Below are 15410 nucleotides of genomic sequence, written 5' to 3'. Positions count from 1 at the left end.
GCTGATTTTGAAATGTGCTTGTCTATGCTCTCAGGAGGCTGGCACAGGGTGGTTTCCTCAAGGGCTTTTCCCAAGGTATGAGTCCTTTTGAGGTAGAAGAGATTCTCCCAGAGGATGGGAAGTGTGTCCTAAAATCAGCGTCGCGTTGTTCAACTCTTATAGATCCCGCTGATCTTCTGTCTAACATTCTGTTAGTTGCTGGGGGCAGGGGGCGTTAAAGCCCCCAAATGTAACTGTGAATTTGTCTATTTCTGCTTTCAGCTCTCTCAGTCTTTGCTGCTTGTATTTGACACCCTGTTGTTTGGTGCCTACACATTTAGGATTGTTATATCTTGGTGGATTGATTCTTTTCTCAGTATGTAATGTCCTTCTTCGCCTCTAGTAATTTTCTTTGCTCTGAAGTCTACCTTATCAGATATTACTATAGCTACTCCTGCTTTTTAAATTTCTACTGTTTGCCTGGTGTATCTATTTACATCCTACCTATGGTTCGAACCACTTATGCTTTGAGTTTGAAGTGATTCTTGTAAGCGGCAAAAATTTTTATCATGTTTTCTTTTTTTTAATCCACTTTGCCAATTTCTGTCTTTTGATTGATGTATTTAGACCACTTACATGTAAGGTAATTATTGATATGTTAGAGCTTAGAGCCATTTTATTATTCATTTTCTATTTGGTTCCTCTGAGTCTTATTCCCCTGTTTCTCCTTTCTTGACTTCCTCTGAGTTTCTTGAATATTTTTTAGGGTTTCATCTTGATTTATTTATAATGTGTTTGAGTGTATCTCTTTGTGTAGTTTTCTTAGTGGTTGTTGGCATTACACCATCCATATGTGACTTTACCACTTCGAGTGAAGTGTGGAAACCTTACTTTCATTTAGGTCCCTCTACTTTTCCTCCTTTTAAATATTATTTACATGAGTGTCAGATAGTGTTTTATTTTTGTTTCAATCATCAAATATGATTTGTAAAACTCATGAGGAGAATAGTCTATTGTACATACCCATATTTCTGTTTTTTTCCGTCATTCCTTCTTCCTAAAGCGCCAAGATTCCTTCTTTTGTGATTTCCTTTCTGTTTGAAGAACTTCCTTTGGCCCGTCTTTAAGGGTAGGCCTACTGGTATCAAATTCTTTTAGCTTTCCTTTGCCTGAGAGTGGCTTTATTTCCCCTTTATTTATGAAGGATAATTTTGCTGGACATAGAATTCACAGTTGGCAGTTCTTTTCTTTTAGCACTTGAAAAATGTCACGCCACTTCCAGCTGGCCTCCAGGGTTTCAGATGAGAAATTGAGTGTTCAGGAAACACTCAAATTGGTATTCCCTGTCTGTAATATATCCTGCCTTCCTGGCAGCTTACAAAATTTTTTTGTCTTTAGGTTTTGGAAGTTTAATTATTGTGTATCTTAACATGGATTTCTTTAGCTTTATTCTCTTTGGAGTTTGCTCAACTTCTGGAATCTGTAGGTTTGTGTCTGTAAGTTTTGGAAAGTTTTCAGCCATTATTTTTTTAAAGATTTAAAGATTTTATTTTATTTTCCTTTTTCTCCCCAAAGCCCCCCAGTGCATAGTTGTATATTCTTAGTTGTGGGTCCTTCTAGTTGTGGCATGTGGGACGCCACCTCAGCGTGGCTTGACGGTACCATGTCCGCACCCAGGATTCGAACCGCCTGCAGCGGAGCATGCGAACTTACCACTCGGCCACGGGGCCGGCCCCTCAGCCATTATGTTTTGAATACTCTTTTAGCTTCCTCTCCTTCTTCTCTTCTTCTGGGGCTCCAATGATGAACGTTGGCTTTTTTTTTGTTATTATCCCACAAGCCCCTGAGGCACTGTTCATTTTTTTTTTTTCAGTCTGTTTTCTCTCTTTTGTTCACAGTGGTCAAACTCTAGTGGTCTGTCGTCAGGTTCACTGATTCTATCCTGTCATCTCCTCTCTAACAGTGAGAGCACCTGCTGAGATTTTTTATTTCTGTGACTGCATTTTTCACTTCTAAAATTTTCATTGACTGTTTTTTATAATTTCTGTTTCTTGTTGAGATTTCCTAGTTTTTCATTTGTTTCAAGAGAATTTGTAATTGATTGTTCTGGCATTTTTGTGACAACAGCTTTAAAGTCCTCGTCAGATAATTCTGGCGTCTAATTCATCGTGACTGGCATGAGTTGACTGATTGTCCTTTCCCATTCAGTTTGTGATTTCCTTGGTCCTTGGCGTAATGGGTAAGTTTTTACTGTTCCTGGACGTGTTGTCTGATTGTCAGGCTCCTTGGGGTCCTATTTAAATTTTTCATTTTAGTAGACTTTGCTGTGTTTAGGTTTAGCACGCAGGCACTGGCCTACTTTGCTGGGCTGTGGTTTCAATGACAGTTTAATTTTCAGCCTTTGCAATGTTATTTGGGCCTGTTTGGTTATCTGGTGCTGCTGGGGCTCCCATAGGCCCCTGTTGGTGCTGCCTGTCGCAGGGGAAGGGGTTTCCCCAGACTGGGGCTGCTGGGTGTCTCTTAGTTGGGTAGGGGAGTCTCAGGCCCATGGGGACAAACAGGCTTGTTAGGCCAGGCACTTGCTGAGGCAGGATCTCTCTTGTTGCTGTCACCTGGCTATCCCTGTCTCTGGGTGGGGGAATGGAGTTTCAGGCCCATGGGGACAAAGAGGCTCGTTAGGCCAGACACTTGCTGAGGCAGGATCTCTTTTGTCACTGTCACCTGGCTACCCCTGTCTCTGGGTGGGGGAATGGAGTTTCAGGCCCATGGGGACAAAGAGGCTTCCTGGGCCAGGCTTCTCGTGGTGTCAGAGCCCCTCTTGCCAGCACCACCCCCCAGCCCAGTGTCTCTGGTGGGGATGAGCGTCCCAGGCTCTGCAGACAAGGAGAGCATTTCCCTCGGCTGTACTTTTTTTCACCAGCGGGGCTCCCAGTCTGCTCCGCTTGCCGGGACTGCCAGGCCCCTCCAGTGCCGGAGGGATTCTCGTTCACTCCAGGGCAGGAATGAGCCTACCTGGGCTGCCTTTTTGTTGCCGGGTTTGGGGCCCAGGTTGCCTTCCGTGTGGCGGGGGCACATACAGCAAGAACTCTTCAGTTGCTTTTGGTAAGAGCACCCTGGGCTCCTCTCCACCTTCTGCCCTTTCGCCCTGTGAGCAGTAAGTGCTTGTTGAGCGGCCCTTACAGTTGACTCCATGCCGTGCCTGGCACTTTCACTGTCTCGGAAATGCTCTGAAGTTATACCCCTGTATAGTGACTTGGGAGCCAAGCCCTGCTAGTCTTTTCAGAAACACGGCTGACAGTCATGTCGTGTTCAATCAAAACCCTGTATTTGATGGCGAGGCTGGTCCCACTTAGCAAGTACCAGGAAAACAGAAAAAAGAAAAAAGGACTTGAAAGCTCATCCTCATTGTTCCATAGGTTCACAAAAGTTCTGGGCTGCCCTCTGAGTAGAATTGCCTCTTCCCCCCTGGTGTGAATGTTTCACAAGAGCCAGGAGGTTCAGCATCCTCTGAGTTCGTAGGGAAACAAATATGAGTATAACAGACAACATCTTGGTAATTTCCTGCCATCATTTTTGGCATACTTTTATCTCAAAAAAAAGTCTACTTGTTTATTGTCAACACAGAGCCTCCTTCCTTTAAAATGCTTACTTGTCAGTGTAGCTTTGGGTTTTGATTTTGTTAAAGAAAAGGCTGTGACATAATACGCGTCCTCTGCCCAGCGTGGCTTTCCTTGTCTGCCTGTGTGAAGCCTATCTTCCTTCAGGTCCAACTGTTTACTGCTCCTGTGAAGCCTTCCCAACCGCTCCTGCCCTACTCGGAAGTCCTCACTGTAGCATCTGAGCCATGCAATTCCATACTGTGTTGCTCTCTCTCCTGCAAGGGCATTGAACTCCCGTTCTCCCGCTTACTGTATTATTAAATCCTGTGTAGAATAAAATCCAAAATCTTTTCATGCTCTTTAAGGGCCTACATGATCCTACTACCCTGCAATCTCCTCCCTCTGCCTAAACCCCCTTGCCCTTCCTGATCCTTGACATGACACACACACACACACACACACACACACACACACACACACACACACTCTGTTGTCCCCAGTGTCTGGAACTGTGCCTGGTGCAAAAGCACTCAATGAATATCTATTGAATAATTAATGAATGGATTCAAATAAAGTTTACTATCTTGCCATCAAAAATGTAGTCTGTGTTTATTTTAAAACTTTAGGAAATATAAAAAAGTAGGAAAATCTTACCTAATTCCACCTTTGAGAAGCAAAATATAATTTACACTCTTTTTAAGAAAATGTCTCTTCCTAGTCCTTTTATGATTTATGGTATATTGGTTGGTTTGTTTTATATGGTTATAGTCATAATATATTTTTGTGTAGAATTTGATCTTTTTATGTCTGTATGCTTTGCTTTTTCTAACTTTTATGTGTATTTATTTATACTGCTGCTTATTCCAAAAAGGATTGGAGGCGCTGTGATATGTGTAAGGACGGTATTTCTTTCTGTTGCCTGCAGCATGCCAGCCTGCACCTTACTCCTACCAAGTGCTCATGGAGTGAAGGAGCGAGGCTGGGGAGACTTGCTTTCCAGCAAAGGGTGGATGCGTGGTGGTATCTGACTCTAGGAAGTAGCCGGTACCTACCAGCTGTGCCCATGGCATAGTGCCTTTAAAACCAAGTTCTGTCTCTGATCGTTTGTATGGACCCATCTGTGTTTGTCTCTCTTTTCCAAGAAGAGCATGTCTGAAGGCCTGGTCACAAGGAGTGGCCTCCCTGTAGATCAGATTATCATTCCATCCTGCAGATGTATATCACCAAAGGTGCTGTTTGCATGCGAAGAATGCTAAGCCCCAGCCCAGCAGCTGGGAGTATCTGTACCTCCTTGCCTCCCAACCCTTAGAGGCACATGCTCCTGACGCAGCCAAAACTGCCATAACCCTCCACCCTGCCAAGCTCCAGGATGCTTGGGCTGGGAGGTTGCAAAAAGGGTGACATGCGTAAGTTTCTCAGAAGCTAGGACCCTACACTGGTGCTTGTAGTTACTGGCATAAGTAGGTACACCACACTCCCTCCTGCTACAGGATCACTACACAAGTCTCTACACACACACATACACACCCCTACCTGCCCCAACCTCCTTCCCCATCAGATCTCAGCTCTGATGTTGCCTCCTCAAGGAAGCCTTCCCCGCACCCTGGATTTCATCATGTGACCTGTTAAACAAAGCACTGCATATCCTTCCTTTCTTGCACTCATCAGAGTTTATAGCTGTGCATGTCTTTGTATGTCCTTATCCCCCCATTAGACTGGAAGCTCAATGAGGGTAAGACCACGCCTACTTTTATTCAGTGTGTCTCTGGTGCTGAGCACCATGCCTAGAACATGATAGTGCTCAATAAATGTTTTTGAATGAATGAATAATGACATTTGGGTCGAGGCAGTAAAGAGTTCAGATTAAGAGAGTGAGCTTTGCAGCCAGATCTAGAGTCCAAACCAGTTTTGTGACCTTGGATTGTGACATAACCTCTCTGTGTCACTATTTCCCTCTCTGTAGAATGGAACCGATAATACCAGCCATCTCGGATGGTTGTTGTGAAGATCCAATGAGGGACTCCGTGTAAAGACTTCGAGCAAAGCCAGACTCATGTCCTCAACATATGTTAGCTCTTATCATGACTACCATTGTCTACTCTTTTGGCCAATAGAAATATTGCTGTGATGAATATGCTTCTATATAATCCTTGATACACTTTTTATGAGTATTGCAATAGGAGAGATTCCTAGAAATTGAATTGTTGCATCAGAGTGTTGATTTATTTGTAATTAATTTTTGTGTATAGAGCAAGGGAGGCATCTAATTCTGCACGTTTCCAAGCAGAGAGTTGTGGGAAACCAACGCCCCTGTTAGTTTCTGGGTCAGCAGAAATTAGACAACTCGACATCCAGACATGGAGTCGCTGAGGGCGTGCATTCACTTAACTCAGGTGAAGGATATCTTGATGGAGTTTTCACAGCTCCCTGTGGCCCACCTTATCCCTCTGAGGCTCTCCTAGGATTGCAGAGATTAGCATTAGGCGGATCTTCTGCATCTCCTCTGCTTGAGCTTTTATTCCCAATACTGTGAGAGGTCATGTCTTTAATACAATAGCTCCCGACCCCACCCTACACAACAATTTACCTAGTCTGTAATAGCCCATCTACACTTGATGTCGGGATGTCTGAGTTCTTGTTATCAGATTAGCTCTGTCATAGACGTAGTACATTCCCATTTAGCATAAGTGCTCTCCATGCAATGGAAAGCTTTCCGGGCTGGCGCCTCCCCAGCAGCAGGCCAGGCCACGACCTCTCACACTAGCCAGTTGCCCAACACCACTTACCAATTTCTACTAAAATATGGGGGTCTATTTCTGGAGTCTCTTCTGTTCCTCTAATTCCAGAGTAGATGTTCCTTCAATCCACCCTGTTGTTCTTGTTTCTCCAAAAAATTCTTGGTGGTAGTCTCATCCAAGAAAACTCGAGAATCAAGTTGTGCACATTGTGCCCCTAACCTCTGAAAAGTACCTGTGTGCACACGTTCACACATGCCCACACATACACACGTCCTTACACACACGTGCTTCGACTGGAGCTGTCGCTGGAATTATATGGAACCTATGGAATCATTTGGAGGGGAGTGACTTTTTTCAATACTGTCTTCTCATCCTGAAGCATGGAATATTGTTCCTCTTATTCAGGAGGATGTGTTCCTTTTGTGTTCCTCAGTAATATTTTAGAGTTCCTGTATGTAGGCCCCACACCTTTTGTACTCCTTGTTGCCGCTATCAGCAGGGCTTTCTTTAATATATTTTTTCAGTTGGTTATTTTTGGATATGGAAACATCTTCTACTTTTGCTCTCATGATGAGAGGGAACTGAGAACTTTCCAGACACACGGCTAAGCTGATTTTCACTCCTACCTTTCAGGCAGAGTGCCAAATCAAAGGCTGTAAAGAACTCCCAGGCAAAGATTAGAATAACGCAGGAGCTGTTCACAGGGCGTGAGGTCCACGATTGGCCATTAGCATCTCTCCTCGGTTTGGTTGCTGTACAGCATTGAATACAGGTCATTTGAATTGAATAGTTATAAGCATTATTCCTGAGCAGTCTCAACTGGCTTGCAGGGTAATGTGAAGGAGCCAAGGGGAAGTGATACTGAAATACCTTTTAGATGACCCAATTTTATCTGCCTGTGAAGGTTTGGTTTTTCTTAGAATGCCTGCCCTATCAGTTTTGCAACGATGATAAGGTTAGCCTACGGCTTCCGCAGTTACTCAAACTATCTTTTGACCTTCAGGGTTGTTTCCTGTTTTTTAGGGTTTTTTTTGTGAGGAAGATTGCCCCTAAACTAACATCTCTTGCCAATCTTCCTGTTTTTGCTTGAGGAAGATTGTGGCTGAGCTAACATCTGTGCCAGTCTCCCTCTATTTTGTATGTGGGACACGGCCACAGCGTCACTTGATGAGTGTTGCTAGCTCCACACCCAGGATCCGAGCTTGTGAACCCCAGGCTACCCAAGTGGAGCGTGAGAACTTAACCATTACGCCACTGCGCCAACTGCTTGACCTTCAGTTTTTAGTCTTTATTATCAAGATAAGATCTTGTACTGCTCCTTATTTATTTTTTTATAATTTAATCATTTTATTGAGATATCATTGAAATACCATACAATCCACCCAGTCGAAGTGTAAAATTCAATGGTTTTTCAGTATATTCACAGAGTTGAGCAACCATCACCACAATCAATTTTAGCACATTTTCATCACTAAGAAGAACTCTTGTGCCTACTAGCAGTCAATCCCATTTCCCTGCAATCCTCCGCAGCCCTAGGCAACCACTAACCTATTTTCTGTCTCTATAGATTTGCCTACTCTGTGCATCTTATAGAAAAGGCATCACACAATATATGGTCTTTCATGACCGGCTTCTTTCACTTAGCATAATGTGTTCAAAGTTCATCCAAATTTTAGCATCTAACAGTACTTCATTCCTTTTTATTGCCGAATAAAGTCCCACTGTATGGATACGCCACATTTTATTTATCCATTCATGAGTTCATGGACGTCCAGGTTATTTCTATTTTTTGGTTATTATGAATTATGCTGCTATGAACACCCATGTACAAGTTGTTGTGTGGACCGAGGTTTTCATTTCTCTTGGGTATATGCTAGGAGTGCAATTGCTGGATTATATAGATGATAACTCCATGTTTAACCTTTTGGGGAACTGTCGAACTGTTTTCCAAAGCAACTGCCCCATGGTACGTTCCCACCAGGATCATATGAGGGCTCCAATTTCTCCAACCTCACCAAAACTTGTTATTATCTGTCTTTTTGATTATAGCCCTCCTATAATGGTGAGTGTGAGGTGGTATCTCATTGTGGTTGTTTTGTTTTTTTAAACAATATCCTTTTTAAAGAGTTTATTTTTCCTTTTTCTCCCAAAGCCCCCCAGTACATAGTTGTGTATTTTTAGTTGTGGGTCCTTTTAGTTGTGGCATGTGGGACGCCACCTCACCTTGGCTTGATGAGCACTGCCACACCCACACCCAGGATCTGAACTAACAAAACCCTGGGCTGCCGAAGCAGGGCATGTGAACCTACCTACTCGGCCATTGTTATTCTGGCAGAAGAAATGAGACTTGAATAGAACCTCAGGAGAAAAGAAGCATCTAGAATGCATGTAGCTCATCACCAAAAAAGAAAAGTGGTTATTTAAACATCTCAATCAACCATATATCCTTGTTACAAGTATTTCAAAACTCAGAATTAAATTACGACATGAACTTTTTCCTAGAAGCCCTTATTAATTATTAACTCTTAGTGTCTTGTATGTGTCCTATCTGACATGAAAATGCTGTCTATAGCCTGGAAAGTTCTCTATGAACACGTGTTAATTGATAAGATGGAAGTGTTAAGAGTAGATGGGTGAGGAGGAAGTACTGGGAGTATACTTAAGATAAAGATTGCTAAACTTAGGGAAGAAACGCCTATAGGACTCAGATGTCTTAGAGAATAATCTACAGGGGGAAAAAAGAGAAAATAAATAGGGAGTTAATCAAGGATGAGAGAAAAATGGGAGAAACAGTCAATACTTCCATCAGTGGGGGCCTGTAAGACCCGAGTTTAGGGAGAATTGGAGAAAGCCTGTGCTGTGACATGTAATAGAGCGATGGCAGCTGCCTTTTACTCCATGCCTGCTACGTGAAAGGCACGAGGCCAAGTGTGTCACAGGATTATTATGTTGACTCCTTCCAGGACCTCTCCCCATTTTACAGTGAAGAAAACGGGGCCCAGAGGGGTTATGTAACTTGTCCAAAGTTCATAGGTGGAATCTGAAACCAAGGCTTTCTGAATCTTAACCGCTCAGAACTCTGGCTGTTTCTTCAAGGTGATGGACTATAGAGGGAATATTCCACTGTGCGTAGAAATAGAATTTGGGTGGAACTAGGAAGAAAATAGAAATTTCTTAATAAACTGCCAAGAGAAAGACCCAGATGAGGCAAGGCTAGACTCCGATAACTATATCAAAGAATTCAGACTAAGGATTCTCTAAAATAAAAAAAAGAAGACTAACTCTTGCAACAACTGAAACGGTCTTTATAATTGTATGGGAAGATCAGTTAACTGCTCTCACGTGTAAGTATGTGGAGATTGTGTGAGCAGCCCCCCTTGCTGAGCCCTTTGTCACCCCGTAAGCTCTCCCCTCCATAGTTGAGTAGGGTTGTTACTTTCAAGACTAGTGAAGTTCTGTTTTCCTGGGAGGAGTAAGGAGTATTCTGGAAAGAATAAGAAGAAAAAGACTATGTGGCCAATGGCAAAGCTCTAGGAGAAAACCAGTCCGTCCAATGATGAGGAATTGATAGTAAAGGGCTTGCCACGCCATTTTTTTACCCCAGCCCGTGGCAGCAAGGAAAATCATGACCTGTAGCGCAAAAAGGCCATCACCCCTAGCCCCACCCCACCCCTCACCATTTCTCAGAGATGCATGGCTTAGCACTTGGCGACACTGGCAGTTTTGAGAGCAGAGTCAGTCTGAGGAACCACTGCTTGTCCTAACAGCTCCTCTCTGAGACACACCCTTATGACGGAGACCCCTGGGGCCAGGGCCTGGCCAGGAGAAGGAGCAGATGCTTCAGCTGGGCAGCTTGGGGATTATAACGATCAAAAGCCCTTGGTGCATCCGTCTTCACTCATCACGTGTTAATTGGGGCTACTTTGACTTCTGGCCTGGGTGGAAGATTCGTCCTGCGCCTCCTTTAAGAGGCTTTGTGACATCAGCCTTTGTTTCCTCTGTTGGGATTTGTCTCAGGAGAATCCCAAACCATTCCATTATGGAGCAATCGCAGAGCCGCAGACCAACCGTCAGACGAGTAAGCACCTAGAGATCACGCAGTCAGCACTGAGCATGCTGTCAGAGCTCTGTCAAGGAGCAGCTGGCTTTAGGCGCACCACGAAGCTGGTGAGACACCGTCATGAGACAGGTGCAGCTGTCGGAGCACACCTTACTCCCACCACACCTTTTTTCTGGGAAGCTCTATGTTTCTTTAATTTTAATTTTTTTTATTTTTGGTGTATGTGTGAGGAAGATTGGCATTGAGCTAACATCTGTGCCAGTCTTCCTCTATTTCGTATGTGGGATGCTGCCACAGCATGGCTTGATGAGCCGTGTGCAGGTCCATGTCCAGGATCCGAACCCACAAACTCCAGACCGCCAAAGAGGAGTGCGCAAACTTAACCACTGTGCCACCAGGCCAGCCCCTCCAGGGTTTTTTTAGACAAATGCTTAATGTTTTATCTTCGTTTGGAACTGTGATAGAGAGAGGGTGGAGGGTGGTGAGGAGGACAGAGGGGCCATGCAGATGTAGGTTCTGAGCATCTCTCCCACCCCACCTTCATCTGAGGGTTCCTGTGACCACCCTCAGGTTCCCTAATTTCCTAGAAGGACTCAGAGGACACAGCATATAGTTTACTCATGGCTAAGATTTATTACAGGGAAAGGATTCAAAGCTGAATCAATGAAGGGAAAACGTACATGGGATGAGTTCCAGAGGAAACCGGGAGCCAGCTTCTGAGAGCACTCTCTCAGCAGAGGCACACAGGATGTGCTTAATTCCTCCAGCAACAAATTGTGACAACACATGTCAGATGTTGTCGACCAGGGAACTCATGGGAGACTCACTGCCCAAGGTTTTTACTGGGGGCTGGTCACATAGACACCCCCTGCCTAGCATGTACCCAAGTTCCAGACTTCCAGAAGGAAAACAGGTGTTCAGCATAAACTATGTTGTTGGCATGAACAGTGAGCCCCCTTTATCACCCAGGGAGAGTTTCACATCAGTTCAGGGAACTGCTTGCCAGTCAAGTTCCCAGACGTCCGTCAGCCAGGGGCCAACCTCGCACAGCAGGCCTTTCGAAGGATAAGCCATCTCAGGCCTGCTGTGTTCGTTTCTGCATGGAAAGGAAATCACATTTCATTCTTTATTCAGTCAGAACTCAGTGTTGCCATCAATAAGGTGCAGTCCTAGACTCACGTTTCTAATCGGCCATCTCTAAGATACCACAAACCCAGTGGGTCCGAAACCGAGCTCATTGTCCCCCACATTCTGTCTCTGTCTCTTGTGTACATTCTATTAGTGAGCAGCTCCTCCATCTTTCCTCTCCCCAAGGTTATTCTTAACTTCCGCCTCTGTTCTACCTTTCACGACTCACTGGTTGCCAAGTCCTGTAGTTTCTAGAGCTTAAATCTCTCTCAGACTTCTCATCCCCACAGCCACCTCCTCTGCTGACCTTCTGTCCTCTTCCTCTGGGGCAGTCGCTTTTTACTAGGTCTTTCTCTATAACCCCACCCATCCACTTTTTTTTTCCCCACCCGCCATCCATGATGGACTGCTGCCAGACTTCTTTTCAGTTTTCCTTTTTCTTAAAAACCATTTTTTTCACTTTTTGTTCTGAAGCAGTTTAAGACTCATTAAACTAATGTTTTTATTTGCAACAATAATGCAGCCACATGGTAAAAATTCAAATAGGACCAAAGAGTATGCAATGAAAAGTTAAGTTCTCTCTCCTCCTACCCCCGCTGCCCTTCCACAGAGGCGCACGTGTTGATACTTTGTTGGAAACCCTTCCAGAAGTGTCCCCCGCCTGTACAAGCATGTGTAAGGAGGGATGTCCCTGAAATACACTTGCTTTCCACACTGCCACACGGATGGGAATACGCCACATACACGGGGCCACACTCTACTCTTTTCTTGTAATATGTTACCTCCGGGAGCTTTCCTTATCTGAACATGCTGATCTCATATTTTTTTTTTGAAGCACCAGAGTATTCTATTGTGCGAGTGCAATTTATTTAACCGGTTCTCTCTTGATGGACGTTTAAGTTATTTCTAGGATCTTGCTATGCTGAAGAGTTATCTTTGAAAACGCAGGTCTGACCTGCCCTTCCCTGGCTCAGGCATCTTAAATGACTCCAATTGTTTACAGCTACGCCTCCGGCTGGAAGCCAGGGATGGAAACAGATGTGCCTGGAGTTCTGTGTAGAAAAATGATAATTGAGCTGGTAAGTGATTAAAATTTTTTGTATGAAAACAACTCAATTGTATTATGGTGTAGAATATAGAATTCTCGTGAGTTTTTCAGATGGTAGTAGAAGTCAAAAGAATTCATCAAGCCACACTCCCAGACTTCTCTAAAAGCTCATGTTGTCCTTTCTGGCCTAAAGGACATTAGTGGGAAGGTCTGGGGACCCAAGTCCACAGGATAGAGCCCCAACTTCCTGGCGCAGGTGTGGGAGTTCTCGTAGCTTCTGATTCCGGCGGAATCCATCTGTCTACCCTTACCGTCCGCTTCTCCCCATGTATTCTGTGTCTCACATTCACAGAACTACGTGCTCTCCCCTAGTTCCTTTGCCCAGAAGCTTTCTGTCCTTCTCATCCAATATACTGCCCATCCCGAGAGAAGCAGTTCAGCACAGCCTCTGAAGCCAGGCCACCTGGATTTAAATCCTGCCTGTGCCACATTTTTAGCTATGTGATCTTGGGCAAGCTCCTTAACCTCTCTGAGCCTCACTGACCTCATTTGTAAAATGCAGGTACTAAAGGTGCTTGGTAAGATTGTACTGAGGTTTAAGTGGGTTAATATACGTAAAGCGCTTAGAACAGTACTTGGTACATGCTAAGTGCTATATAAAGGTATTGTTATTAATGTTATTATTATTTTTATTATTCAAGGTCCAGTTTCCATGATTCCCCCACATCTCTTCTCCCTAGGTATTTGCACATTATTCCGTACCTTCTTTCTCTTCCCTTTAGAGAGTGTTCTCATGGAGAAAGGGGACCTGCCTCTTTATCTTTAAATCCCCAGTGTTTAATACATAACGGATAATCCATGGACGTTGCTTAGATGGTCACTGAATGAGATAGTGATTATAACAATAATGGTCTGAATTCTAGTACCTGTCATCATTTCCTTGTCCTGTCCATTTGTTGACGCAGTAACTGATGATGGGTTTTTTTCACATCCTCAGTAGGGTTTGCAGTGAAAACATCCCTCTAGAAACCGTTTCTATTAAACCAGTGTTTCTCGAGCTGTGTTCGTACTTACAGTTATTCTCCTAAAACCAGTACCATGGACAAATAAATCTGAGAAATTCTAGGTCACACAAAACCAACCAGACTCTCTTTACTATAGCACTTCTCAGAGCCTTACTAAGCTAGTTCACGTCCAGGAGGGGGTGGGCGGAATGCGACATAAAGTTAGCAAATTTCTTAACTTTTTTTAACCAGAGGACATTTTTCTCAGAATGTTATCAACATCTAGTGGGACTAGTTCTTTGGAATGACGCTGATGAAAAACTGCACCAACTCAACCTCATCCTCTCCTAGAGCTACCTGGCCTGGGGCTTGGGCGTGCTGCCATTATGTCACCAAGTAATTGCCCTCTGTGGTCCCAGGCCTGGAGAGGTCTGTACTTCTGTCCGAAAACTCTTATCCAAGAACATCTGTGGCAGCTCATTTATCCATTCAGTAAAGATTATTGAGTTTCTGCTGTATGCACTCACCTTGGAGAAAATGGGATGCTTAACGGCAAGCAAGGAACTAGGATTCAGAACAGAGACCTTATGGATGTGGAGACAGTGGGGCCCTCTGCTGGCTGCCCAGGGAACTGGGACAGAGTTGGTTTCTCTGCTCCAGACCTCTCCGTGGATAGGTGGATAGGTGAGTAGCTTGAGGTCTCCAGAGTGGTAATTTAAAAAAAATTTTGAGTTCAAACAGCCAGCTGGAGGCAGCCTGGAAGCAGTATTTTCCCACTGCATCACGCTGCCTCTGAAGCTCAAGTTTCTGAGCCAGAGAAACACAGACACACAGTATAAGCAAGGAAGAATTTATTTCATGGAGCAGCCTGGGGTCCTTGAACTTGTTCAGGGACATCATAGGTTAGATATCTTTCCCACTTGCGCTCTCCTATCGATGATCCCAGATCATGTTTATTTACATAAATATCTGTCTTCTGGTTGCTTCCATCTTTGACCACTCTTGGTGAAGATGTGTGTGGCCTGAGATGCGCCGCAGTCAAAGCAGGGCGCACTTTAGAAGCCAGAGGGCTGTAGCTGTGGTTTGCCAGCCTGGCAATTGCTGATGGGAGGAAAGCAGGACAGCGAGAGTGGTGCCTCCAGACTGTGAGTGAGTTTGCGGTCCTGTGGTTCCTGAAGCTCCGTGTGAATACTAAGCCAACAGGAATGTAACACACACACACTGCAGATTAGAGTGATACAGGCCACCCACTCTCGCTCGAGGCTTCTCACAGCCGCCCAGCCTGCTCACCCGGGGCCCAAGGCACGCTCCCCGGGGCACCAGGTGTTAATGTCAAGGAACCGACGTCCACTCCCCAGGAACGGTGCTGCTCAGTGTCCTCGACAAAGTCTCTCTGCTTTCTGAATGAAGTCCATGCACCCACCGCGCGCCCCCCTGGTTCGTCACCCGCGCCAGCCCGCCTTTCCCAACTTCTCTTCTGATCTCCCTCTATCCTCGCTCCTGCTCTGCCGAGAACATGCCCTGTGCTTCCCCCATCCTGGAGCGTTTGCCTGCAACTTTCTTCCCTCTGCCTCTGCCTGCTGAGATCCTACGACTTTTCCACGGCCTGTGAAACAGTCAGGTCGGGGGGCAGCTGCATGGAAGAGAAGTTCGGCTACACTGGCTGAACCAAGTAGGGGTAAAATCGTGCCGCACAACAAGAAGCTCTGGGGCAGGCAGGCGAGGGGTGGGACGACAGCTCCACCCTGGGTTCCTTCCAGGAACCAGGCTCTTTCCATCTTCCCTACGCCACCTGCCTTGGTGATAGCTGCTGGAGTCTCAGCATTACCCACGTTCCAGCCAGGAAGAAAGAGG

The 15410-nt window shown here is 45.0% G+C and overlaps 1 protein-coding gene across 1 annotated transcript in view; it reads left to right on the top strand.

The window, feature by feature from the left end:
• Window positions 1-12578, top strand: part of STK35 (serine/threonine kinase 35) — a 126345-nt gene extending 113767 nt beyond the window's left edge. Inside the window, exon 5 of the transcript XR_006891023.1 lies at window positions 12508-12578. The gene's annotated coding sequence lies outside the window, so the exon portion shown is untranslated. The remainder of the gene's footprint in view (window positions 1-12507) is intronic.
• The last annotated feature ends 2832 nt before the right edge of the window (window positions 12579-15410 follow it).

The sequence above is a fragment of the Equus quagga genome, chromosome 12, assembly GCF_021613505.1.
Source record: "Equus quagga isolate Etosha38 chromosome 12, UCLA_HA_Equagga_1.0, whole genome shotgun sequence".
NCBI classification, from domain to species: Eukaryota; Metazoa; Chordata; class Mammalia; order Perissodactyla; family Equidae; genus Equus; species Equus quagga.
Note: the sequence above shows the minus strand (reverse complement) of the source record. Positions and strands in the feature narration are given on the sequence as shown.